Genomic DNA, 25,595 nt, shown 5'->3' with positions numbered 1-25,595 from the left:
GGAACGGGTTTACTTTTGGGTTTTATATACACACTTCGTACACACAGTGCAAATCCCGATGGACTGAAAGGGAACAGAGGATCAAAGTGATTAACTACTCGTGTTCCCAACGCAACTGCTCTCGCCTGGCCTGGACTTTGCAGCCCAGAGATCTCAGACCCTGGTATTTTCCATACAAATGTAAAGAGAGGGGTTTTGTTTCCAGGTTGCATGAGCTCTAGGAGGCAGCCCCAGAAGCCGGGGTCAAGGCCGTCTCTGCTCAGCTGTGGTTCCAGGACGTCAGTGTGAGCCCAAGGCCAGGAGAGGACTTGTCCTCAGGTTAACTTCCGTGGTGTGGGATGTGGTCATTTGTCCCCAGCTCCCGTCCACCTTCCCCCTTTGCCGAGGGGCCCAGTTTGTCTCACGATCTGGGCCTTTTGCGAGCCTGGCCCCAGAGGGGGTCCTGTTCACCCCAGCTCAGCTGGAGCCCACCTCGAGCTGCCCCGCCTGGGTGTGGAGCCCTGAAGATGGGAGGACACGCTCCCTGGGGGGCTGAGGCACGTTTGCTCCTGAAAGAAGCCCATCAGAGGCGTGGCTGTCTCTGTGCGCAGTGGGTGACATTGCTGCTGCGGAGGGTTTGGACTTGCTGGCTTCTCGTGTGTCTGTACCTCTCACCACCTGCGTCCAGCTGGGATGCGTGTACCTCCCTGCAGGCCCCCACATTAATAAGCCCTGTGCGAGGCCGTCCCTAGGACTGAAAAATCATTAAAAGAAAAATCAGGAACATTGACTTGAGCAGAGACATCTAGTTGGTTCTCACTATAAATACAGGCCTATAAATATTTGGGCTCTAAAACCAGAAAATTCGACGTCGGACAACAGTTCCATCAGAAAATGGCTTTTGTGGTCATTACACGTCACGCCAAGCGGTTTCTGTTTTTCTTTTCCTGACAACCGAACAAGGAGGAAGGTATATTTTATCAAACCTGTTAGCCCCTCGAAATAATTCCAGGTTCTTCCTACAGGCAGGAATGGGACCGGCTCGCACCAGGTCCTGGCTGCTTCCTGCAGGGTCCATGGGATCAGTCTGAGTTAACATGACCCAAATCGAACTTCTTTCCTATTCAGTGCAGATCCCAAGGAACGTACAAAGTGAGAAATGTACAAAGTGAAGTCTTCTGTTCGTATTTTCTGTAACTGGGTTATTTCTGAGCCTCAGCGTCATCAGGTATAAGAAGTAGATAACCTCTGTCTTTGGAGACACTTTTAATAAGGACATTAAAGAACCTAGGCATGTGAGTAATAGTAGGTGATGTCCGCGGAGAAAGAACCGAGTCCCAGAGAAAATATACGTCCATGGAAGTGTGCCCTCCCTGAGCTGCTGCTACATAACAAAGCAAGCATTAACTCGTCTGACATCTGCGGTATCACCACGTGAGCAGACGGGGGCTTGAGAAAGGGCCAGCACCAAGGAAGGAAGGAAGGAAGGAAGAAAGAAAAGAGAGGAGAGGAGAGGGGAGGGGAGGGAAGGAAAGGAAAAGAACACCTTGGTCAGACCAAGGATTGAGGTGCCTGGGGCGTCCGAAGTCAGCCAGACCTCAGGGTGCCAACCCTCACACTTCGTCACTGGGAGAGCACCTAGGGTGATGCTTGGTGTCAAAGAAGTGTCAGTCAATTCTTCTTAAATTTTTGCTTGTATTAAATTGATCCAAAGTGACTTGCCCTGCAGCGTAATAGCACTTTTCAAGTACAAACGCGGTATTGGGACCCCTGCGTGTACGTGGTGTTGGAGCAGCAGTCTTCTGCCCTCGTACCTCAGGAAAGCGGGTTCCAAGCAATAGCCCATTTACAGTCCATTACAGAAAGTGGTGATCCTGTTGTCCCTGCCTGCCTTCCTCCCTGCTCGGTTCTCTCCATTCTGGCAGCTTGTTTTATTATGGCCTTTTGTTTCAAGGATGCTGTGTGCTAACTAGAAGCCAGGCGGCTTTCATTGTGAGCTCTTTTCCTCTGGGGTTAAAGGTTTTGTTGTGGTGTTGGCATATGCCATTCATTCTGAGGTTAATTTTTAAGTATCTGTCAGCAAATTAAAGTACACATTACATGCTGATTTTGTTTGTTTGTAATATTTATACTCCGTGGTCTCAGAGCCCATTTGATGTGGTTTTGAACTTTTCCTTTCTCCAAACATGTGGAAATGTGCATGGAGGGCCCTGGAGCTGAGATCCTCTGCGGGGACTCACATCTCCAACATTTGCGGAGGGAGACGCCGGGCCTGGTGGGCAGAGCCCTAGTCCTACCCGCCAGAGACATCAGGGTTCCTTAGGTTTGTTCTGGTTAAGAGACACAGAGATGCCTGAAAAGGGCCACCAGATAAAGGATTCGTGCAAGAAGAGATGACGGGGTAGGTCAGACTAAGAAGGAAGAAGGTACAACCACAGCACGCTGTTAAACATGGGCCAGGTCCTCCTGCTCCGTGTAAACGGCGACTCCAAGCCCCCGGAAGACCAGGGTCGCGGGAGGATTTGAGGTGAGAGCTGCAGTCACCGTCGCTGCTGGTCTGGTGGCTTGCAGACTGTCGGGGGTTCACTGACGTAATCGTGTGCTGCTTTCTCCTTCTTTTTGTTTTAACGGAGGGACTGGGGATGGAGCCCAGGACCTCATGCCTGCTCAGCACACGCTCCACCCTGAGCTACACCCTCCCGCCTCGTGTGCCCTTTGGACGTGGATTAACCAGCTGTCATAAGTGTTTGGCGTCCCTTTGGCCAGAGGCAGAGAAGAGAACCCTGGTCTGGCTGTGTCTGCGCCTCTGCTGCACTTTCATTCACAGGTGGTGGTGGGTTTTTTTAAATTATGGAAACCTGATTTTGATAAAGGACAGAAGAGGAAGGAAGGGGGTGTTTAGATGTGCAGACCCTTCCCCGATGCAGGGAAGGCGGCCCAGCCCCATCCTGGATGCCCGCCCTGTGTCCACTTGCTCCTTTTCTGGTCACAGCCCCTTCATCTCTTCCCCTCCTGCAGACCGTGCGCTAAGACAGTGCTGGCTCCAGCAATGGCCTGGGAAGTGGCCTGGCTCATTACAGACTCATGAAGGCTGTTACTTGTCACCTGCAGTTGTTGACGATGGGAAGACGCCCCTCTGCTTGTGCTTCCCAGCAGGGCCACTATTGTAGAGGTGGTGGTGGGGCCTCAGGACCTGAAGGACGTGTGTCCGGCTGAGGACATTGCCTAAGAAAATAACTCACTAGGTAAATAGACTGAAAGCAAAGGTTGACTAGTTGAGCCCCTCACTTGCTCTCAGCCTTGGAGGAAGGTGGCTCGTCAGTTCCCCCTTTAGGTGGAGGACGTCTGGAGCCAGCGTGCTTGGGCGCTGTGGAAGGCAGTTCTGCTCATCACCACTGAGGCTCCCTCAGACACGCTGTGGCTTGTCCTCTGTCATGTAATTTGTGTCATGGCTGATGAATAATGTTAAGGACAGTAACCTAATGGTGCATCTGAATAATTTTGGCCAATTCCATGTCTTCCACATGCTTGGTCTCCTGGCACCTTAGACTCAGAAATATCTAAAGCACAACCTCTCGCCCTAATGTGTTCCCTGTGGTCCCTCTCTGTCCAGTGATATTGTCACCTTCCCCGGTCACAAATGGGAAACCTTTAAGCCACTCCCCCCATCTCTCCCTCATCGCCAGAGCTCCACCCAGCACATCCAGAGACCAGCCCAACATCACTAACTTCCGCGTGTTCAGCCATGCTGTTGGCACGTGTGCAGCCGCGTTGTTGGTGTGTGTGCTGCCATATTTAGAGCATCAGACGGCCAGGATCAGAGGCGATATTTCCTGGTGTCGGTTGCCCAAGGGCACAAACAGTCTGCACGCACACCTGGGCTGTAGGACACGCGGAAATGTCAGGAGGAGAGAGAGCACCTGGCATTGAGCACAGACTGTAAGTCAACTCAGAGTCAGACCTCTGCGTCTTGTCTTTTGTTACGGCTTATTTCCATGAGAAAGAGTCTTAAAACTTAAACTCTTGTCCTTGCTAGTGTCTCCTGGTCAGAAATTCTTCACCAGGTACTGAGGAACGTGTCTCCATTGGTGGCAGTAAGTGAGGACTTGTGACAGGGAGCAGGGAGCTCTGTCAGCCGTTAGCCTTGACCTCGACCTGGCCAGGTTAGGGCTGTAACTCAAACACACTGACTTCTTCTTTATGAATTGTACCAGTCAGGGTCTTTGGTTGCAGTGAACACACACACACACACACACAAATGCTAGCTTTGACTTAATAAGCAGAAGAGGAGTATGCAGGCGGTAATGCTCCATCCTGCAGAGGGTATGGAGAAGCTTAAGAACCAGGCTCAGGAAGCTGGTAGGACCCACGGAGGCTTCCCCGGGACCGCATGGTCAGGACAGGACATGGCACTGCTGCTGTCGGCCGTGTGCCTGTGCTGGTGGTAGACTCGGGGCTCCACCACTTCAAATAACCCTGGAGGTCCCTGAAGCACAGGCAGGAGCGTTGGTGGACAAGCCCGGGTCTCCTCCAGGCCCCAGCCAGTTCCATTCTGCAGTCCTTCTAGCAGATTTATCACAAATGGACCCAGATGTGTTTTAGAAAGATCCTGGCAATGCCTACCTTCTCCTGCAAATGACAAGAGGGGAAAACGTCTTTTCCACAAGGCTTCTGCAGGGGAAGGAGCGAGGAGAAGAACCCTGGAGTTTTCTTGAACAGCTCCTTTCAATGAGAAGAGGAATCTGCCTTATTAACAGATGATTGGCATAAGTTTTAAGTCTAGTTTAAAATATCATATTCAGATCAATAACAACAAAAAAAAACCCAATCAAAAAATGGGCAGAAGATCTAAATAGTCATTTCTCCAAAGAAGACATACAGTTGGCCAACAGGCACAGGAAGGATGCTCCACATCACTGATTATTAGAGACATGCAGATGGAAAACTTCACACCGGTCAGAATGGCCCTCATGAAAAAGTCTACAAATAAAACATGCTGGAGAGGGTGTGGAGAAGAGGGAACCCTCCTGCACCTTTGGTGGAAATGTAAATTTGGTGCAGCCACTATGGAAACGAGTATGGAGGTTCCTTAAAAAATTAAAAATAGAGTTACCATATGATCCAGCAATCCCACTCCTGGGCATATATCTGAAAAAAACTCTTAATTCAAAAAGATACATGGACCCAAGTGTTCATAGCAGCACTGTTTACAATAGCCAAGACATGAAAGCAGCCTAAATGTCCATTGAGGGATGACTGGATAAAGAAGATATCACACACACACACACACACACACACACACACACACACACACACACAATGGAATATTACTCAGTCATAAAAAAGAATGGGGTCCTGCCATTTGCAACAACATGGATGGACCTAGAGATTATCAGAGTAAGTGAAGTAAGTCAGACAGAGAAAGACAAATATGTGATATCACTTACATGTAGAATCTAAAAAATGATACAAACGAACCTATTTACAAAACAGAAATAGACTCACAGACAAAGGTAACAAACTTTATGGTTACCAAAGGGGGAAGCCAGGGAGGGATAAATTAAGAGTCTGGGATTAGCAGATGCAAACTACTGTATATAAAATAGATAAACAATAAGGTCCTACTGTATAGCACAGGGAATTACATTCAGTGTCTGGTAATAACCTATAATGAAAAATTAAACGTGTATAACTGAATCACTGTGCTGTACACCAGAAAATACAATACTGTAAATCAACTCTACTTCAATAAAAATAAGGAAAAAAATCATGTTTAGCAAGAAGCATAAACAAAGCAAAAATCATCCCATAAGAAAACTTCTACAGGACCAGGGCTTGGGGAAAGGCAGACCTGAACTTGGTGCCCTTACAAAAGTTGGTGGGGAGGAGGTGGCATCCTGGATGGAAGCTTCAGGGCAAAGAGCCTGGCCTGGGGCCAGGATGGGTAACCAGGCATCAGATAACCCTAAAATCAGACACTAACGACATAGAGACAAATAATTACCTCTTAACTTGTCAGTGTCTGTCACAATTCAAGTAGCAAATGTCCTGTTACTTCTGCTTCAAGAAGAGCCCACAGCTGCAGACTTGCTTCTGGTGAAGTGGTTAAACGTTCCATCGGATTAAAAAGTGTCATTTCTTTGTCTTTTCCGGATACTATCAAGTCATGAGCAACCAGCGAGAAGAGAAGAGAAAACATGATAAGCACTACTTTGTCATGTTCATTAAAACACCAGGGGACTTTGCAGCTCGAGTTGACACTGCTGCTGGAGCCAAGGGCAGCTGCTCCCCTATTTGTAGGCCTACAGTGAGGCTGTAAGTGGTAATGAAAGGCTTGAGGTGAATTTTAGTTCTGCAGCAGGATTTGGGCATTGCGAGGATCTTTCTAGAATCCGTTTAGATCAATTCCTGTAAATCTGCTGAAAGAACCGTTACAATAAGGAAATCGTATTGACAAGCTGCCGTCTTTCCCCTCCCTGGAGTTCCTGTGTACCGTTACAGGTTCTCTAAACGGGAAATGGAGTCTCACCCACCTTGCACGCCCCCTAGAACTACTTAGGGTAAGTTAATCTTTTCAACAGAGCCGCCAACTCTTCCAGCAAAGGAATTTGATGTCTTTGTGGTTTTGGCAAAAAGGTGGTTCATTTTACCAGTTTCTCGATGAAATATGTTTCATGATAAATTCAATCTTTCCTCAAAAAAAAAAAAATTCCCCCGATTGACTTTTCTGTGCAAAATTTGTTATGAAAGGCTTCCTGTGTGGAAGCAGCCAAGTACTGAGTTTGTGTGGACCTGGGCAAAGCAGTTTGGGGTCCAAGGTTAAGGATATTTATTGCTGGAGGTATAACATGTAATTCATATCCAGGAAGAACAAAATCCAGCATGCTGACAGTGGTTCGCAAACAGATGCATTTACTTTTTTTGTCTTAGGGGGAGTGTTTTTCTCCCTGCTCCCCGTTTCAGTCCTTTGCCACACGTGGTAGAATTTAGAACGAGTTTTGCCAGGGATAACTAGCAAGGTATCCAACGTGTAAATACACAGGAGAGCCGCTGGTTTCATTGCACGGACTTCTGAGAAAGTTCCTTGCTCTCCGAGGCTGGCAGGGCACACAGGAAATTCCTCGTAGGTCTGCCCGATGCAATAAACAGACCTCCGGCATCTAACCGCATCCATGCTGAAGGTTCTTATGTGGGGTTGTTTTTGCTCTTTTTGTAAAAGTTAAGGGTCCCAGCATTCCCATTCCAGCTTCTTTAGCTCTTAGGCTTTGCAATTTGTGTATGACTGTGTTTAGAGTTTAACAGATCTCGGGGTTTAGTAGGACTTATTCTGTGTTATGGATACACTCCCCGAGAAGGTGGGCGAGGTCAGCGGATCCCCTGTGGATCTGCGTCTGAGCCACCTGATGCCACATCAGATTTGTCAGAAGGCTCACAAGTTAACGTTTGCCTTTTGGTGACTCCTGGAGGACGTTGCTTGTGATATTCAGGGACGCATGCTACTCGATGCGGTCCCAGCCGGCAGCCAGGGCATCCCCCAGGAGAGGGCTTGGTAGAAATTCTGAATCTCAGGCCCCAGCCGGAATCTGCAGTTTAGCCAGAGCCCAGGGGGCTCATAGGACATTAAAAGTGAAGCAGCTCTGAGTGACGTCTCGGCCACCAGAGTCCATCCCAGTAAGAATTCTCGGGAGCATGTGGGGGAGATCCACAGGCTGCCAGTGGGGCAGAGAGGAAGGAGGGCGAAGAGGACATCGCTCAGTTAAATCATGCTCATTAATTCAATTTGAGGCAGGAATGTGTGTAAATAAACGCTGGCAGCTTCCTGCGGGGCTGGTGCAAGAATGCAGGGCCAGCGCCTGCCCCTGAAAACGCAGCTGGGGACCCGTCAGCCGGCTCTGCATCTGCGAGATAATGACAGAGAAGACGGCATTACCGTTATCGCGTGAGGGGGGTTTAAATGCAGTTACGCGCAAGACCAAGTGGAACCGGAGGCTCTGCTCCCAGAGATAAAATCTTAATTATTTGAAAAGATAAAGCTCCCTTGACTGCTCCCTCGTTTTCTAAATCAATACAGATCGGATTTCCAGGGCTTAAAATGAGTCGGCCAGTGCCCGGCCCCACACAACCTGGGTCCAAGTCAGTGACCTGTTCACATCCCCTTTCCCAACGACACTGAGTCCCTGAGGAACGGGGATGGGGGCTGAGTTCTGCAGAGTAAGCACCACCCCTCTGGACCATAAACCTGTGAAATGTTTACGGGGTTGGTTTTTGCACTTGGTGTTCACTGGCTGCTTTGAGAGCCGAGGGGTCATCCCCAGGTTATATTTATTAAGCCCCACGTGGCGTGCTGGGCAGGACACTGGCCTAACTGAAAAGGTGGTTCTCCTGCTGTACTGGTAGGAGAGAAGAACAGACCCTAACTCAGCAAATTCATCAGCGCTGAACACTTGATTCTGTCAGATGTCAGGCATCGTTTGTGAAAAAAGAGTCGGATGTCATTTTAACCAGCAGGGAAAAACATTCTAAGTTTTTATCCCAAGCATTAAAGGTAAACAGCAACAGTAATAATAACACACGGCCTAAGGAGAAAGGGCCTGGTACACTGTAAACCTTGATCATTTGCTTTAGTCCACGTATAATGACAGTCCAGCGTAAGTGTCCTTCATGTGCTTCACCTGTTACGTGCTCCTTGACATAAAAAGCAGTGCTCGTGTTTAAGCTGCACAGATGTTCTTAAGAAAATAAACCTGCTATGCAAGCCTGGTTTTAGGGTTACTGGGAAGATTAATAATTATTAATATTAATTATGGGTAATAATACTTAATAAAATAAGAAAAATTAATTATTAATTATAAATGCAACTTATTATTAATAATTATTAATTATAATATAATGGTTAAGAATAATAAATCAGAATAATAATGATAATTTAGAAGAATAATAATTAAGAATAATAATGATCTTTGTCAGACTCACTAAAACCTAGTATCTTATTCCTGTATTGATAACTTTGCCAGATCATTGTCTTTAAACCCCATGTCTTTTTCCATTTTTCTGCTTTACTGTCTTTTACCTCTTTCTGATTAATTTTGTATAATACTATAATTGTTCCTACAAGTATGTACAGCTCTACATCTAATACCTTTGATGATCCTCTGCATTTAACAGAGTCATTTAAAGCTTTCTCCTTGGATGTTGTTTGTTCCAAAGAGACATCAGTTTCCCAGCTAAAAAGTAGCCCTGAGTCCCTTGTCCCTCCTCAGCGAGGAGTGGCTGTCCAGGAGAAGAGGCGTTTCCTTCTCTGCTTTAGCTGGAAATATTTCCCTTGGTGCCTCTCCGCCCAGGCAGACACTGCTCAGAGCAGCTCACTGAGTGTTACGGAATGCTTCTGTTTAATCCTCACTACAGTGCCCATTTCATGTGCAGGAAAACCAAGTCCTGGGGAGGTTAAGGAACAGCCCAAGGTCACCAAGTCAGGAAGGGAGGCAGAACTCACACTTGGGCTGTCCCTGAATAGCCCCACTCACCCTCCCACACACAGCACTGCCTTGTCTTTGCAGCACCCCCCACGGCCCCCCACCTCCGTGCTCTGAGTCCTCTGCGCAATTTCATTATGAAAAAATGTTTTTATCCTTATTGCAAACTCCTGTGTGTACATGTTAGGACTTTTGGAGAAGGGACTGGGAGTAGAAGAGGCCCACAATGGGCAGCGGAAACCCCCCTCCCCGGACGAACCACTGAGTGTGAATCTGCGGGGTGGGGCATTGGAGAGCCCCTGTCCCTGGGCTTTGTCCCAGCTGCTTAGAAAAGCTAGAGAAAGCCCTCCGCTGCAGGCCACTCCGGGTGAAACTGGAGAAAACACCAGCTCCTGGCCTGCGGCCACGTGGACATCCCCAAGTGACGCGTGGCCTGCGGGCTGGAGGACCATGGGCTTGGTGGTTGTCGAGGCCTGACTCACAGGCTTGGCAGGCACTCTGCTTTTGGCTTAGGAGGGATTGAAACTCCGGCTGAGAATGACAGGAAGCAGACTGAGGAGATGTCAATTCTCGTGACTTTCTCCCTCTTGTGCACACGGCATTGCCTTCCAGGAGAAGGGTTTCCTGGGGGGCCAAAAAGAAGAGAAGTCGGGTTGTTCGGGCTCGGCCCTCTGGCTGACACGAGGTCTCCCTCACGTGCAGCTGCGGCATGGTCAGTGGGAGGTCGGTCAGTGGAAGGACAGTGGCGTCTCACTCAGCCTTCCTGGAATGCCACCTCTGGTGGTCCCGCAGACCAGGTCAGGTTGAGGGTGAGGGGCCTCCCCCTTTCCCATCATGACACCGGGGCTCAGCAGGTGCATGTCTGTCCCAGTGGGGTTAGGATGGCGGTTGTGCAGTGTTAGGAAGAAGATCATTTCAGGATTTGGTTCTGACTCTCATCTCCCCGGGTCCAGGGCCTGGTTTCTTTGTGGCCAGTGCAGTCCTGCGCCTGCCCCCCTGCTCACTCTTGAGTCATCAGGACGCAGGATGCTGTGGCTTGAGACTCGGGTGTGTGTCCTCTGGGAGACGTGGATTTTGTGCCCTGATGGACTGATCTGGGTCTGTGATGGGCCCTTTGTCTGTGGACGTTTGCTCAGATGCAGGCAGACTCGGCGATTTTCCCTGCCACGTCCTTGAGCCTCACCTGGGCCTGAGAAGGTACAGAGCTCTGAAAATTAAGACATGTGGGGTGAACGGGCCCAAACCAGAGCTTCGGGGTCAGAACCCCATTTACCTGTGGCCGTGGCTCCTCTCCCTGCTGAGTCTTTCCTGAACCCCGGGGCCCCTCCGCATCCCCTGCTCTGCCGCCTGTGGGTCCCCCGGGGCCATGAGCACCCCCCGCAGACGGGGGTCCCGGCCTTCCCCAGTTGTGGCCTCGGCTGTGGGATGTGCAGGCTGAGCTCTGCCCTGGATGCCCCTCCTCACTCCAGCCGGACGCTCAGTGCCCTCTCTTCTCTTCCTCTTTTCTCCTGTGTCTCTTTCCCTGCCCCCACACCCCCCTCCATTTTCCGCCTGAGGGAGAGGTCTGTTCCTTAAGGACGAGAACGTAAAGGTCAGGTCTGGTCATTGTCTCCAGGACGTCGCCACCCCCGTTCCACCTCAGGGACAGAAGAGGGGGCAGCTGGCCTGAGAGTCACTAGCAGCCTGAAGAGACCAGTCTTCACCCAGAGAAGTCTGTGTCCCACGATTCTGATTAGGCTGTTCCCTTCCTAGTAATTCTGTCACCTTGTGTCTCCCAGAATTAAAAAGGTCGTCACCTGCTAGGAGGGACGTTGGGTCAGAGCAGGGGATTTGCAGCATCCAGGCGTTCTTCCTCTTTTACAGTTGGCCTTTTGCTCCGCCTCAGGGAGCGTTTCCATGCTTCACTCCTTGAGGAGATGTTTATTTACCCAGACTCGCACAATTCTCACTTATCCAGGGTGACCCAGTATTAACTTGTAATCACCAGGCTTCCTACTGAGGGAAGGGATTCTTCAAGAAAAGCAAAGGGACCTGAAGGTTCAAAATTCCAGAGAGAAACTCCTACTGAAGGGGATGGGGAAGGGCTGCATTTCGGGAGCCATCTCCCTGAGCGGCCTGCTACTGGAGCTCTCCGGACACTCCACTGTTTCAAAGTCGCATTTGTTGTGAAGGGAGTTTTTTCTCTACGTTACTACGGCAGCAGGTGCCGAGGCTGACAGGCGCTGTCACGGCATCTCCTAGAGGGCTGTGTTTTTACACACCTGTGTTAATCAGCAGCGTTAAGTTTTCCAACTTAACCTGTGCCCACTGCCGGCCCCCGGAGAAGTTGGAATGTCATAAATCTCAACTAGCTTTCATTCTGGAAGATTCTCAAAGCAGCGATGGTGGCTCCTGGCTCTTGCTGGATTTGACTGCATGTGTTTGGTGGGTTTTTAGAGCAGAAGGGCGCCCCTAGTCTCCGTTCTATGTGCAGTGCCTGTGGTATGTCACCCACCCTTGCCCCCCCCCATTTTTGGTCACATCTGAAGTACCAGCTGCTTGTTATAATCAGGCCACTAAACAGACTAGATACAGCTGCCACCACGCATGGCCTTGCACTCCCTGTGCAGGAGAGGGAAAGCCCCTCGAGGGCTTGACCCCATGGGCAGAGCAACTCCCCGGGCCAGGCAGCAGCCCCGAGCCACTTAGAGCATCTGGGGGCTGGTAAGCGGCGTGTCGGTAAACGTTCCGAGACTCAGGGCCCTCTCTGGGGGACTGTCAGAGATTTACTGCCTTGAGAGTAGGAAATTAGGAGAGAAACGCGATGAGGCTTCCATTCGCCGGGTCCTAGGTGTTCCCTAGGATTTGCTGGTTGTTCGTTATAGAATCAAACTTGCAAAGAAAAGGGGTCTCCCGTAGGTGGTTGACGACACAGAGTCAGCTAGCAGGCAACGTTCTTCCAAGGACAAGGCGACTCTCCGTAAAGTCTGAGTGGTCTCTCCAAACGTCCATGCTGTGCGATTACACCCATGGAAAGTTCCAACACTTGCAAAACACATTTATGGTGTTAGAGGTCAGGGTGGTGGCTATGCTTGGGTGGAGGAGAAGTAAGAAATGGGAGAGGCCTGAGGGGTCTTCTGCTGTGTCCGGAGCTTTTCATCAGAGTGCTGTGTCCAGGAATTGCTGTCTGTGAAAATGAAAACTCCCCTGTGTTGCGCACATACCGTCTGTCCCCTCTGTTGTTGGATGTGTTTTACTTCGATAAAAGCTGACATTTAAAAATATGACATAAACAGCAAGTTTCTACTGTACAGCACAGGGAACTGTGTTCAGTATCCTGTAGTAACCTGTAATGAAAAAGAATATGAAAGAGAATGTATGTATGTTCATGTATGACTGAAACACCATGCTGTGCACCGGAAATTGACACACTGTAGACTGACGATACTTCAACTTAAAAAATTAACAACAATATAAAAAAGAGTAGGCATGAAGTGCTGCATAAGGACAGGTGCCCTGATGCCTGGTGGAGCTCAAGCCCATCCAATCCCACGAAAATATGTTTGCAATATAATCCTATCTTTATGAAACGCTCCTAAAACCCTGATACATGAGGGTAGTCCAGTAACATAGATGAGCAGTGAGGTGAGGGACCTAAGTTAAAACATTAAGTCAATCAGGACTTTCAAGCTAGCTTTCATTTTCTTTCACCTTTAATAAATGCATCATTATCTATTATAAAACAAAATAAAACTGTGACCTAAGAGCATAAGGAGAAAGTGCTTTCCTCAGGCCAGCTTTTACTAAGAGTGAATTCAGAGGAGAGGAAGAGGGAGGAGGCAGGTCACCTAAGTGGGCGTTTGCTGCGGCTCTGGGGATGGGAGCCCTGCGGGCTGTGTGGCTTCTCATGACTCTTCCTGTTAAGCTTCGGGCTGTCTGTTGAGGGTCCCTAGGTTGGTTTTTTTGGCTTTTTTTCCTTTAAACAGACTAGTAATAAGCACAGCAGTATGTTTTTTAATCTCAGTAGAACGCTTGTTTATAAATGCCTCTGTGGCCGCTTATGCAATGAATAATCTTAAAAATTCATTTAAATATGCTGGCTTGGAAAGGACCACCATATGGGTGATGGTCACGGGGGAAGTGGACAGAGAAGCGCTCAGAGCCCCAGGGACACAGCATTTCCCAGGTGGGGCAAGAGTCTTCTCACCAAGGGCAGCACCCATTGGCTGGCGAGTACAGTGGTCGCTCTGGAGAGGGGGGCGGACTAATTCTGTGTGAAAGTGAACTGATCAGGGAGGGTGTAGCTCAGGGGTAGAGCGCGTGTTTAGCATGCACGAGGTCCTGGGTTCCGTCCCCAGCACCTCCACTGAAAAAAAAAACATACTAATAATAAATAAATAAGCAGACCTAATGACCTCCCCCTACAGACTCCCTCTGTGTCCTGGCTAGTGGACTCTTTAAGAAATGCTTTCCGTTCTCTTAAGAAAGGCTATGAGATATGGCCTGATCCTAAGTCTGTTCACACGTGCTTAAGGCTGCGTGGTAGGTTTGTAACGTGTTCTCCAGGAAGGACTGTTGTTCTAGGCTCAGTTTGGGTTTTCATGCAACCATAGCTCTCTTCCTGTCGGGTGTGCCTGGGGCTGTGTCTGCACCCTCCCTTCCTGCTGCAGTAAGCTCTTCTTTCCCTTCCTGGTGGCTGGTCTCCTGGCAGGACCTGACACTGATGCTTCTAGAAATTCTGTCTTCTGCTTCCAAAATATGATTCTCTCCTCCCTCTCTTAACTTTCATTGTTTTATCCCACCCCTTAAGGCCTAGCCCTTAAGTATGATTGGTCCGAAGAAGTCTTCCCTCATTTTTATTTTTGATTTCTCTTGGGTTACATTATTTGGACTAAAGCCTTCAATTCCAGCTAAAAACTAACAACTCAGCTATATGACTTTCAACCAACACTTGATAGTTGCCTGCAGCTTAATTTACTTTGAAAATGGAGCAGGTCTTTTTCGTCTTTTGTGTCTCTTTAAATACCTCACAGAACACCTGGTGCATCATATTTGATGGATGAAAAACAGTCCCACACGAGTAAAAAGGTTCTTAACTTCTATGTTCAATTTTATGATCTTATTCTAACAAACATTCCCCGAACAGTGATGGTCTAGAAGATGAAGGACGGTGTTTCCTTTCCCGGCTCATGGTCACACTTCTGCCATGAAGATCAGCAGGCCGCCCTCGCCATGGGTCCATTTTTAACTAAGGCCCCCCGCCTGTCAGACTTCTCGAGGAAGTGCCGTTTGGATGACTGAGTTGACACTTTGCAGAAGACCTTTCTTCCTTTATTCTTGTGGGACAGACCAATTCTGAACATAAGTCCTTGGAGCAGAAACGCTAAAACATTTGGGAACCTTTTTTTCCCTAGTGGGAGCCTTATGTTGCCAGAAGTGACTATCCCAGAGAGCTGAAGAAAGGCCTGTGAAATTTAGCTTTTAAAAACAAAGCTGTGTTTAAGTTCTGTGGAAACAGAAGGTATTGCTTAAACATGACATGGCAGATGTTATGAAAATTTGTTTTAAGGCATTGCTCTCAGGTTAAGTCATGTTTCCAAGCTGCAGCCTGGATGCCATCCTGCCAGCTCAGCGGGGCTCTCGGTGGCAGGCATGGGGAGGCCGGGGAAGGGGGTGAGCCCCACGGGTCTGAGGGGCACGGTGCTTCTCTTCCCCAGCGAACAAGCTCCCTTGTCTTTGAGATGTACTTCCGTCTAGTGAAAAACGCGTTTTAATAGATACCGGACTTCGCTCTCGCTGAAGAAAACCCGGGTTCCTTCAGTGTGTATCTGCGGTTTCTTCAGGGCAGTCATGCTGCTCAGAGCCGTTGTGTGAAAGCCTGTAGAACTCAAAGCGGAGTGGAAGGTGGATTCCGCTTGGGTCTGAACCGTCTGATCCTGCCGCCGCCCCCTTCACCCCTGCGAGGAGGCTGGCTGGCTAAGTCTGGAGGGGACACTGCATCCGTCCCTGCGCTCAGGCGTGCGGGGGGTTCTCCAGGAGGGCTGCAGAGAGGGCGGGAAGCAGGAGTGCCGTCCAGGGTCTTCTTTTGTATCACACATGAAAGAGAAATCTCAAGGTCGAAAAATTGGCGTTTTTTTGGTCATTTGCCTGACTTTGAGGCTTCGTGTCCTTGTAGAGAAGGACACCGTGAGCCTCGCGCCGCCGTCTCCTCCTCACGCGTGGCGGCGTCGGCGGGGCCCGCGCGGAGCGGCCGGCGGGCGGGGCGCCTCTGGCTGCCCGAGGAGGGTGTGGGCTCCAGCAGGGGGCTGTCTTGCTGCCTGTGGGAGCAAGTTAACGCCACGGGAGCGCTCTGTTCGCGCAGTCAGCCGTGACTTCCTCGTTTCTCCCGCCGGGGCTCCTAAGCCGCGGGCGTCTGCGCGCGGCTGCCGGGCCCTTGCCCCCGACGCCTGCGCACTCCTCCCGCGCCGCGTCCCCCGCCGCGGCCGCCTCGCTGCGCGGGTGGCGCGTGCGGGCTCCAGGCCAGGTCGCTTCCGTGTGACGCACGGAGGCGCGGTTCTGTGCGCTCAGTGGTTTCTTCGCGGGAACATGAGGGCTGGGTCGTTACATGACTCCTGGTTGAAAATACTGTTCAAAAACTACGGAGGCCTGAAGGCGTCTAGCGCCGGCACGGGGTGTCAAGTGGCAGCCGCCATCTCTGTCAGACGTGTTGGACGTTGCGATGAAGGTCGGGGGAGGGCGTTCCGGGCCGGCAGCCATGCAGCGTCCCCAGCTCCAGGCTGAGCGCTGGGCTCCCAGGGGGGCCGGGCCGCATCTGCCCTCCTGCTCCGGAAGCTCCCGCCGTCTGTGCCGCTGGCCGTGCTACGTGCCGCAGCTCGGCCGCCTCCTGAGCCGGTCTGACCGAGGGAGGACTCAGGATTCGGGTCACGAAGGGTTTCGTGGGAAGACACACAGAGCTGTCGGGGCCACTCCCCCGTGGTGCTTGGTCAATGGTGCTTATCATAGGATTCTTCTCACTTCACAGTGTCGATTTGGAGTATTTTCTGTAAAACAAACAAACAAACAAACAAAAAAAACTGTGTATGGTCATTCAGTACAAGTCGACTTCTAGCTGCGAGGTACCAGGTTTTGTTGGAGGACCTGGGGATGCAGCTGGGCTGCAGGGCCGGGCCCCTTCCTCAGGGAGCATCCATTCCAGGGAAGTCAGGCAGACAAACAAGAACCATCTGTAAGCAGCAGAAACAACCGTCTCGCCGTTACTCAGAGAATCACAACAGCAAGTGACTTGCCTCCTTCAGATCGGGTGGGGGCACCTCAGGGGAGCCACCGCCTTGGCTGGGGTCTGCACGGCCAGCAGGAGCCCTCGGAGCCCAAGCAGGGGGCACAGGAGGGGTCCCCAGTGTGGCGTGTTCCTAGTAAGGCAGCAGCGGGTGGACCAGAGTGGATGCAGAGGGGGTGGCAGGAGAGGGGAGCGGAGTGGAGAGCAGTGGCCAGACCGTGGTGGCCTCGGTAAAGGACAGAGAGAGAAACTTGGATTTTATTCTCAATGGGATGGAAAGTCTTTGAAGAGTTTTAAGCAGGAAAAGTACACAGGAAAAAGATGTGTGCATCTTTTTTTTTTCCCTTTTTATATTTTTCTCTTTTCTTCTTTCTTTTCCTTTTTTTTCTATACCTGATGATTTGTGCATCTTAAAAGATGAAGGTGCTGCTGTGGGAGAGAGAGATGGTGCGGTGAAGGGGGTGGGGCAGGGAGACCGGGTAGGTGGCGATGACTTGGAGGCAGGTGGAGGTGAGGAAACGTGTTCGGGATCTGTGGAGCTCGCACAGGGTGGGCCCGGCGGGCTTGGGAAGGAGAAGAACACCTTCACTAGTCGTTCTGAGCCAGTGGGGAGCGCGTGCGTGGGAAGGGGAGGGGTTCTGTTCTGGCCATGTGAGTTCCATGGAGATGTGTGGAAGAAGCAGGAGGGTCAGTGAGCATCTTGGTGGAGTTTGAATGTCGGTGAGAGAGAAGTCCAACTCCAGCTGGATGCGAGGGTACCTAAGGCAGGAGCCATCCTGGAAGCAGGTGGCTGCTGTGATCAGTGCTGTGTTTGGAGGGGACCCGGGAATGGCTCTCCCCTGGCCTCACAGGGAAGGGGAAGCAGATGGGGTGAGGAAAGACAGAAGGATGGGGTGGTGGCAACAATGCTGGGACTGCAGAGAAACCGGCTAGGGAGGGCGACTCAGCCAGGCTGATGAGCCCGGCTGAAGGTGCCAGGTCTGGAAGAGGAGGCCTTTCCAGAGGCGTCTGCCAGCCTAGGTGGCACCGGAAGTGGCTGATGGATGGAACTGGGCCGAGGGGCTTAGTAAGTAGCCCTGGAGTGAAGAGAAAAGGGCTGAGCCGAAAGGGCTCTGGGGGTTGTGTGGAACTGGGGAACTTCCCTTACGTAAGGGGCCCCCCCAGCATCTGTGTTCGGGGGGCGGTGGGCACACGTAGTCCTCGAGGTTTAGAAATTTTACATACACATGTATGCCTTCCAAGGAGTTACATTTTATTCTCAGTAGATGTACGTTTGTATGTAAAATTTTTATCATCTCCATGAATACAGATTCATGCCTATATTCTATACATGTAATTTAAAGTCTGATGTTTAGAAGAAACTTAACTAGATAGGATAAAGGAAAAATGTCCATTGTTCGTTTTTCCTATTATTTTCATAAACGCATCTTAGAAGCAGGAACAGAGCCCTTTCAGAAGCCTGCGTCTGGGAGGGGTGGGTAGGGAGGCCTTAAACTGCGCTGACAACAGAGAAAGCGCTGTGGATGGCTAAGGTTTCAGAGTCCAATTAGATTTCACTCCACAGAGGCCTTTTCCCGCCTGTGGGCTGGAAAACTCTCCAAACAGGATATGGTGATTATTCCTAAAGGATCATTGCAAGTCCTGACAATAGCTCATCGCTGGTGCTCAGAGGGACGGCTCCTCTTAAACGTGTAGTGGTGATCTGAATGAACATAACATGTGCAAGCATGTAAAATATTAGCCCATCTACCAAACTGGAAGGTGACTACCTGAAGATAATTCCAAATAATTTAGTTATATTAACCTAGTTTGGGGTCCATTAAGCAACGAGCCTAGCATTTATAGAGAAGAATAAACAAAGTTAAAAATTCTCAGCAAACAAATGAAACAAGAACATGGGGTTTGAAAAAGGACAAGGAAAAAGTTGAGCAGGAAAGGGTGGTTCTTCAACAGACATTGGGGAAACCGCCTCTCCCACCACCATCTCTGCGTTTCAGAACACAGTATAATTCCAGCCGGAGAACGTGATCTGGCTGCAGGGTGGTACGGTAATGGTCTGTCCTGGTTTGGTTTTTTGTTTTTTGTTTTTTGTTTTTTTTTTTACTTGCACAGTAAAGGTTTAGTAATATCTTTAACTCCCTCCTCGAAGCTTTGGAGGACATGGGACATTTCTCCGTACAAGCAGATTGGGTTGTTTGTCCAAATGACAGGCATTTTTGAAAAAAAGAAATCCAGCTTCTAGCCATAGGATCCCCACAATGCCTGGTGGGCAAAGAAGAGACCAAATACTAGATGTCTGTGCTTCTGTTTTGGATCATGCGTATTCGAAGCAGTCAGTTTCGTCCTGGGGAAAGGCAGGTTCACATCCACCACTGCTTGTAGACAGGGACCCCCGTTCTGCGTCCAGCCCGACCTCATCCTGAGCCTTAGGCCCATGCTCACTGAATGAATTTCCAGCTTTTTCAAATAGGCACTTCCTTCTCAAGGTCTCTTGGTCTCCAGGCCTCTCAAAATCAATATGTCAAAATATCAACTAACTTTACACACACACACACACACACACACACACACACACACTGCCACACACCATGCACAGATACACATGCATGCGTGCAGCAGAGGTGGGGGGACAAAGCAGACCAAAACTTGTTTCTCTGGCTGTAAATCCTGTCTTGCTTTCAAGTCATCCAGAGCAGGGACCTGAGACTCACTCCTGACTTCTCCACATGCCCAGGTCCCGTGTGCCTCAGTGTGACCTGTTCCAGCCTCTTCTCCCTTGAGTGGTCAGGCTGCCACTCCGGTCCTCCTCCCCTTCATCCCAGCCCTCCCTCCATCATGAATCCAGACTCTGCCGGTCTCCCTGCCCCCACAGATGCCTCCTGGTCTCCCTGCATCTATCCTGGCCTCCCAAAGTCTGTTGTTAGCTCCGTGGCTGGAAGGATGATTAGGAACCTGGATCACTGATGTCATTCTGCTGTTCAGAAACCTCCAGTGCTTCCCTCCTCACTCAGAGCCAGTCTAGATGGTCCAGAAGGCTGTTCACGCCCGTCATCTGCCACCGCCCTCCTCCCACGCTCTTGCCCACCCCCTACCTCATCATTCAACCCCCCCGAGGTCAGTTCCGTCCTCAGGCTTATGGACTTGCCAGTCCTCCCTCCTCAGAAGGCTGTGCCCTCACACCGTCACCCTCCAAGTCACCACTCAAATCCTCCGCAGTTCCCCCAACAATCACAGAAGCACATGAGCGACACCCCCCCACCTGCCTTACTCGTCAGCCTTCATCTCACACTTAATTTTTTATAGTATTTTTTAAACTTTTTTTGTGTATATATATTTTTGTTGCAGTATAGTCAGTTTACAGCACTGTGTCAGTTTCTGGTGTACAGGATCATGTTTCAGTCCTACATGTACACACGTATCTTCCTTTTCATATTCCCTTCACCGTAAGTTACTATAAGATAATGAATATAATTCCCTGTGCTATACAGTATGAATTTGTTTAACTATTTTATATATATTAGTATTTGCAAAACTTAAACTCCCAATTTATCCTTTCCCACCCGCCTTCTCCCTTGCTAACCATAAGTTTGTTCTCTATGTCTGTGAGTCTGTTTCTGTTTTGTAAATAAGTTCATTTGTCTTCTTCTTTTTTTTTTTTAAGATTCCACATATAAGTGATATCCTGTGGTATTTTTTTTTCTCTGTCTGACTTACTTCACTTAGAATGGCAGTCTCCAGGTCCATCTGTGTTACTGCAAATGGCATTATTTTATTCTTTTTTATGGCTGAGTAGTATTCCATTGTATAAATATACCACAACTTCTTTATCCAGTCATCTGTCATTGGACATTATGGTTGTTTCCATGTCTTGGCTGTTGTAAATACTGCTGCTGTAAATGCTGGGGTGCACGTATCTTTTTGAATTGGATATATGCCCAGGAGTGGGATTGCAGGATCATATGGTAATTCTGTTTTTAGTTTTTTAAGGAACCTCCATACTGTTTTCCGTAGTGGCTGCACCAAACTGCATTCCCACCAACAGTGTAGGAGGGTTCCCTTTTCTCCACACTCTCTCCAGCATTTATCATTTGTGGACTTTTTAATGATAACCATTTTCCACCCTTGATTTTTATCTGTGGTGCCGCTCACCATCTGATGGTCTGTGTGATGTTCTCATGTCCTTGGTTTGCCTTCCATACATATAAGTTCCAGGAGCTTCAAGCACAGTTGAGTTCTCAACTTAAAATAACAGGAACTCAATAGAGAATTTAAAAATAAATGAAGGAGAATCACCTGAGGAATATTTTTTAATAACATAAGGTTGTGCAAACTCTACCTCAGACCGGTTGAATCAGACCCTCAGGGTTTGGGAACCAGAAGTTGCTGTTTTCACAAGGTCCCCAGGTGATCCAGGACTGAGCCCAGGTGGAAAGCCATCGCTCCCGGAGAGAGATGTTAAACCGTGGATGGTCCCTGCTTATACCCTCAACAGCTGTTGGTTTGCCCTTGGAGTCATTGCCCCAACTCCTGAAGGCAACAGCCCAGACCCTGTGCAGATGGGACCCCTGGGGAGCCTTTCAGCCTTGGGTCCTGCCTCCCTTCCTCGCTGCCCCACAGAGATCCCTGTGTCTTCCCTAGCGGGTCACATGGCCTCACGTACACCTGCCTTGTTTCTTCCGGAAGTGCTTCCTCCCCACTCTCTGTTGGGTGACCTGCTCACGGTTGAAGTTCTGATTCAGATGTCAGCTGTCAAGTGTAGTTCTCCCTTCCGCCGCAGCTCTCCCAGTAATCACGCGTTACTGGGTAGCACATCGTGTGTCCTGTCTCTTTCTCATCATAATCACACTCTCCCCGTCAGATTCAAGCCTCCTAAAAGGTTGTAGGAACATCCCCTTGCTGTGTCCTCAGCATCTGGCCAATTATTAAACACAATTCTTTAACCAGTGAACCCAAACAACAGTATCTTAATGACAAGAGACACCTTTATTGGGTTTCCTGGAGTATTCTGTAGTTACATGCCCACCCGCGCGCACACACACACACACACACACACACACACGTGCACATCTAAGGAGAAGCATGTGTGTCCAGTCCTGACTCCCTGGTCCTGAAGAGAGAGCCCACGTTACCTGTGGTTCTGTTCCTGCCCTTTTCCTAAATTTAATCTATGCTGCCCTCTCTTTAAGCAGATGACCTTGTTAAGTACTTGATGTTAAAAAAAAAAAAATTTAAGGAGGGCTTTGTAAGTGACACCTCTTACGTGCTCATTGCTGAACAGATAAGATTTTCTCTTCCTCTCCAGAGTTGACTTTTCTTGCTGTCCTCTTATCCCACCAGCTGTCACCTTGTCCTGGACCCTGATTCCTCTTTAACTCCCATTCATATCCCTGCCCCGCTGGTCTTTTCATTCTCTGCTCATTTAATGCGGGAGAGCGGCGAAGCCTTGTCTGACCCCTCGTGGTGCTCTCTGCCGCCTGCTCCTCCCCACCCCCGCCTACAGCTGGGGAGCCCCAAGTTTCTGGGCGCAGCCTCTGTTAGCTCAGATCCCTAAGCAGGGGTTGCCAGTCACCACCTTAGCTCCAGACCCAGCGGTCGTCAGGCTGGTCATCCTCAGCCTTCTGACAGCACCAGCCCCTTGCTGTCTACTTCCCTGAGAACTCACGAGAAAGCCCGTCTCGCCCATTTCCCTTTGTTCTCTGTTGACCCTCCTCCAAGAAGCCTCTCCCAGAAGGAGCCCGTTGTCCCCGCTGCCCCTGAGTCCCAGCACCAGTTGGCAGTGCCAGCTTGACTGTCTGAAGCTTATCTTTTCTCCTCCTCACTCCCTCTTACAACAGCTCCTGCCGGATTTCTCTCTGTCCTTCATCCTCTGCTGCGTGTCCCAGGCCTCTGATCATCTCACGGCCTCTGCGGTCAGTGGCCTCCACAGCCAATCCGTCTTTGCATCCTGTTGACTCTCCTCCCTGCCCTCATGTAAACCTTCACGTCCTTTATTGCTTCCCGCCTGCCTGCCTCCAGCCTCTCCTGTTGACACAGCGACAACCTTGACTTTTGCAAAAGCCTGATTTCATTGTCACTCTGCCCAGAACCTGCAGCCATTCCCTGATTCCTCTTCCTCATTCTCCCTGGGGTTCCCGGGCTGGCCCCCTGGGGCACCTGCTGCCCAGCCCGGGGGTCCCTCCCTCCCCTCCACCCCGCCTTTCTGTGAATCCCTGTCTTCCGGATGGAGTGCTCCTGCCTTCTCTCCACCCAGGCACACTACCCTTTCTTCCATTTTGTCCTTTTGTGAGAGCATCCGACACAGATTCCTGCTTTTCTGTTTCTTTTTCAACTTAATTTTCGAGATGACAGAACAAGAGCCTTGGGACAGGAGATGGGACAGGAGACCCTGGCCTCTACGACGTGGTCCCGAGCGGGTCCCTGGCAGGGCCTTGCATCTTCGTTTCTCCCTGCTGAGTACTTTAGGGCTCGGAGCCTCGCTCCTTAATCAGTGTGTTTTGTCGACAAGCAGTAAAAACGGTAGGAAACATTCCAAGAACTGGTGTCTTGTCTCACTCCAACAAACGGTGGCTTTGAAAGGGAGCCACATCAAAACCAACCCCCCGTTTTGATAACCGTTTATACTCATGTTCGTCTGGCATCTGGGCCTCCCGGGTGGACCCCCCCAGGACAGGGGTTCTGGATTTCTCTGGGTCTCTTGCTTTTCTCATTGGTGCAGTGAGAAGTGCATTGACTCAGCCATTCAGCAGTCGTGTCATGAGTGCCTAGGATGGGGACAGGCAGATTTCTTAGGCTACTTTTAACTGTACAGTAGCAATGCCATTTTCTGAAGACAAACAAACAAAAACCTTACTCGACTAGCAGGCCTCTGGGAGATTTTTTTTTTAATTACCGTTTTGCCATTACAAGCTTTCTACGTGCCCCCTCCCCCTGTTTCTTCTTTTGTCCCACCTTTATTTTCCCATCCAAGCCTAGGACCCTCTGCTTTCAGCTCTCCAACATCATACGAGCTTCTTAAATAAACACGGCAGATTACAGAGTAAAAAGAGATTTCTCAGGGTTCTGTGACGGGCCTAGGCAGAGGCGGCAGTGCGGGCTCTGCACGGAAGTGGGATCTCGTGGGTTCTTTTCAGGACTTAAGCTGTCCTGTCACATTGCTGTGTCGTTAAGACTTGACCTATCTCTGTATCCTTGATAGATTTTTTTTTTCAGATAATAGTTCTCTGATAGCAGATCAACTCTATGGTCTGTTGTCCCCCACACGATCAAAGTCGAACAATTTATATAACTCCCATGATTTGAGACCACCCTTAGCAATCTTGCCAGAGCTGGCCCTTCAGCACCTGGCGGTCTCCAGGCAAGGTGCACTTTCCATGCTCCCGAGTCTGTGGAGCAGATCCCTTAATGCTCCGGCTTCAGTGGTTTCTACCCATCATGTGCTCACAGTGATGCAGGCTGTGAACGGAGTTTCACCCACTGCCTTGCCCGGCTGGGGCTCCTGAGGAACTGAGCATTTTCCCCGTGGGTCCTTAGACTGCTCCCGGGCACCTCCACGTTTGCAACGTCCTGTCTGGTAAGAAGGTAACGAAGCAGTGATTGGCCCCCCTGCTCAGAACAGCCTGGGGGCCGGGAGGCCCCAGTCGCCGGGGGTGTCCTGTGCCAGCATTCCACAGCCCCCCTCACTCAGCAAATTCCAGACGCCTCACGGCCGCGCCGGCGCTGAATGGTGACTTCAGGCTTCACTGGGTTTGGGCCTCAAGGGGGCTGAGCCAGGGCTGACGTGACTTACTGTTCAGACAACAAGCTCCAAAGGGGGAAGACAGCTCAAATACCCGCTGACTGCTGCCTTCTCCAAAAGAAACTGACTGGGGAGCAGCTCTCGGGTCATCGTGACCCCGGCTCCATCTACTTCCGCAGCGTCTTTCTGTCTCGGTCCTTTTGTGGTGGGGACAGGTGACTCAATGATTTTGAATAATTGTAATGTGTGATACTTAACTTCTAAATAACAGGTCAATAAAGCAGAAAATTATTTGGAAGATAAGATGAATAAACAGTGTTAAGGAGTATTTAAAAAAAACCAAGCACTTTATACGTAACTTTAAATTGAATAAAAGTACTAAGTTAAATACTTTTGAATAATTGAATTTCAGAATTACACCTTTTTACATTGTGTGAAACACACCTTGAACTTTGAGGATTCTTTACCAGTAATACCAATATATTAAATCTTTATTTAAACCTGATACATTTCAACTGAGTAGGAAAGCTTTGCAAGTAGACCTTGGAGTTGTTGATTGATTGATTGATTGATTGATGTTGTAATTATTTGTACTTTCCTAAAAGAAAAAAGGAAATCCTCTGTACACATTGATGTTACTACAGTGAAATCATTCCAAGGTAATAGTTTCACATTCTTCATAGCGTGAGTTCCTGGAATAATGTAGCTGCTAAAATAGTGTAACTCTGACCCCATGTCATATTTTGTTTTATGTTAATTTTAGATCATTTTAACCATTTTGAAGTTACAGTTCAGTGGCATTAAGTATATTCATGATAATATATAACCCTCCTCACTATTTACTTCCAGAATTTTTTCATCTTCCCAAACAGGAAATCTGTAGCCATTAATTACTCATGCCCAGCCCTAACATACTCTGTGTATTTGCCCAGTCTCAGTACCTCACGTAAACAGAATTACACGGTATTTGTCCTTTGCGTCTAGCTTATTTCACTCAGCATAATGTGTTCAAGGCTCATCCGTGTTGCAGCCTGTGTCTAAGGCTGAATAACATTACTCCAGTAAATGTTTTGTAGAGGAGGACAAAAAGCTTTCCTTGACCCTCTCAGAGTCCCTTACTGGGTCTGAAAAAGACAGACCAGCAGAAGAGCGT

General features: G+C 49.4%; 1 protein-coding gene and 1 long non-coding RNA gene across 3 annotated transcripts in view; both read left to right on the top strand.

The window, feature by feature from the left end:
* Positions 1-25,595, top strand: part of LOC102506353 (phospholipid-transporting ATPase IB) — a 416,600-nt gene that overhangs the window by 314,222 nt on the left and 76,783 nt on the right. The window lies entirely within an intron of this gene.
* Positions 77-25,595, top strand: LOC116668599. The gene is made up of 3 exons (XR_004325804.1): positions 77-1,064; positions 21,158-21,161; positions 25,585-25,595. It is a non-coding gene; the product is annotated as an uncharacterized LOC116668599 (long non-coding RNA).

This window comes from Camelus ferus, chromosome 14 (assembly GCF_009834535.1).
Source record: "Camelus ferus isolate YT-003-E chromosome 14, BCGSAC_Cfer_1.0, whole genome shotgun sequence".
Classification (NCBI taxonomy): Eukaryota; Metazoa; Chordata; class Mammalia; order Artiodactyla; family Camelidae; genus Camelus; species Camelus ferus.
The sequence above is the reverse complement of the archived record's forward strand: the minus strand, read 5'-3'. Positions and strand labels throughout refer to the sequence as shown.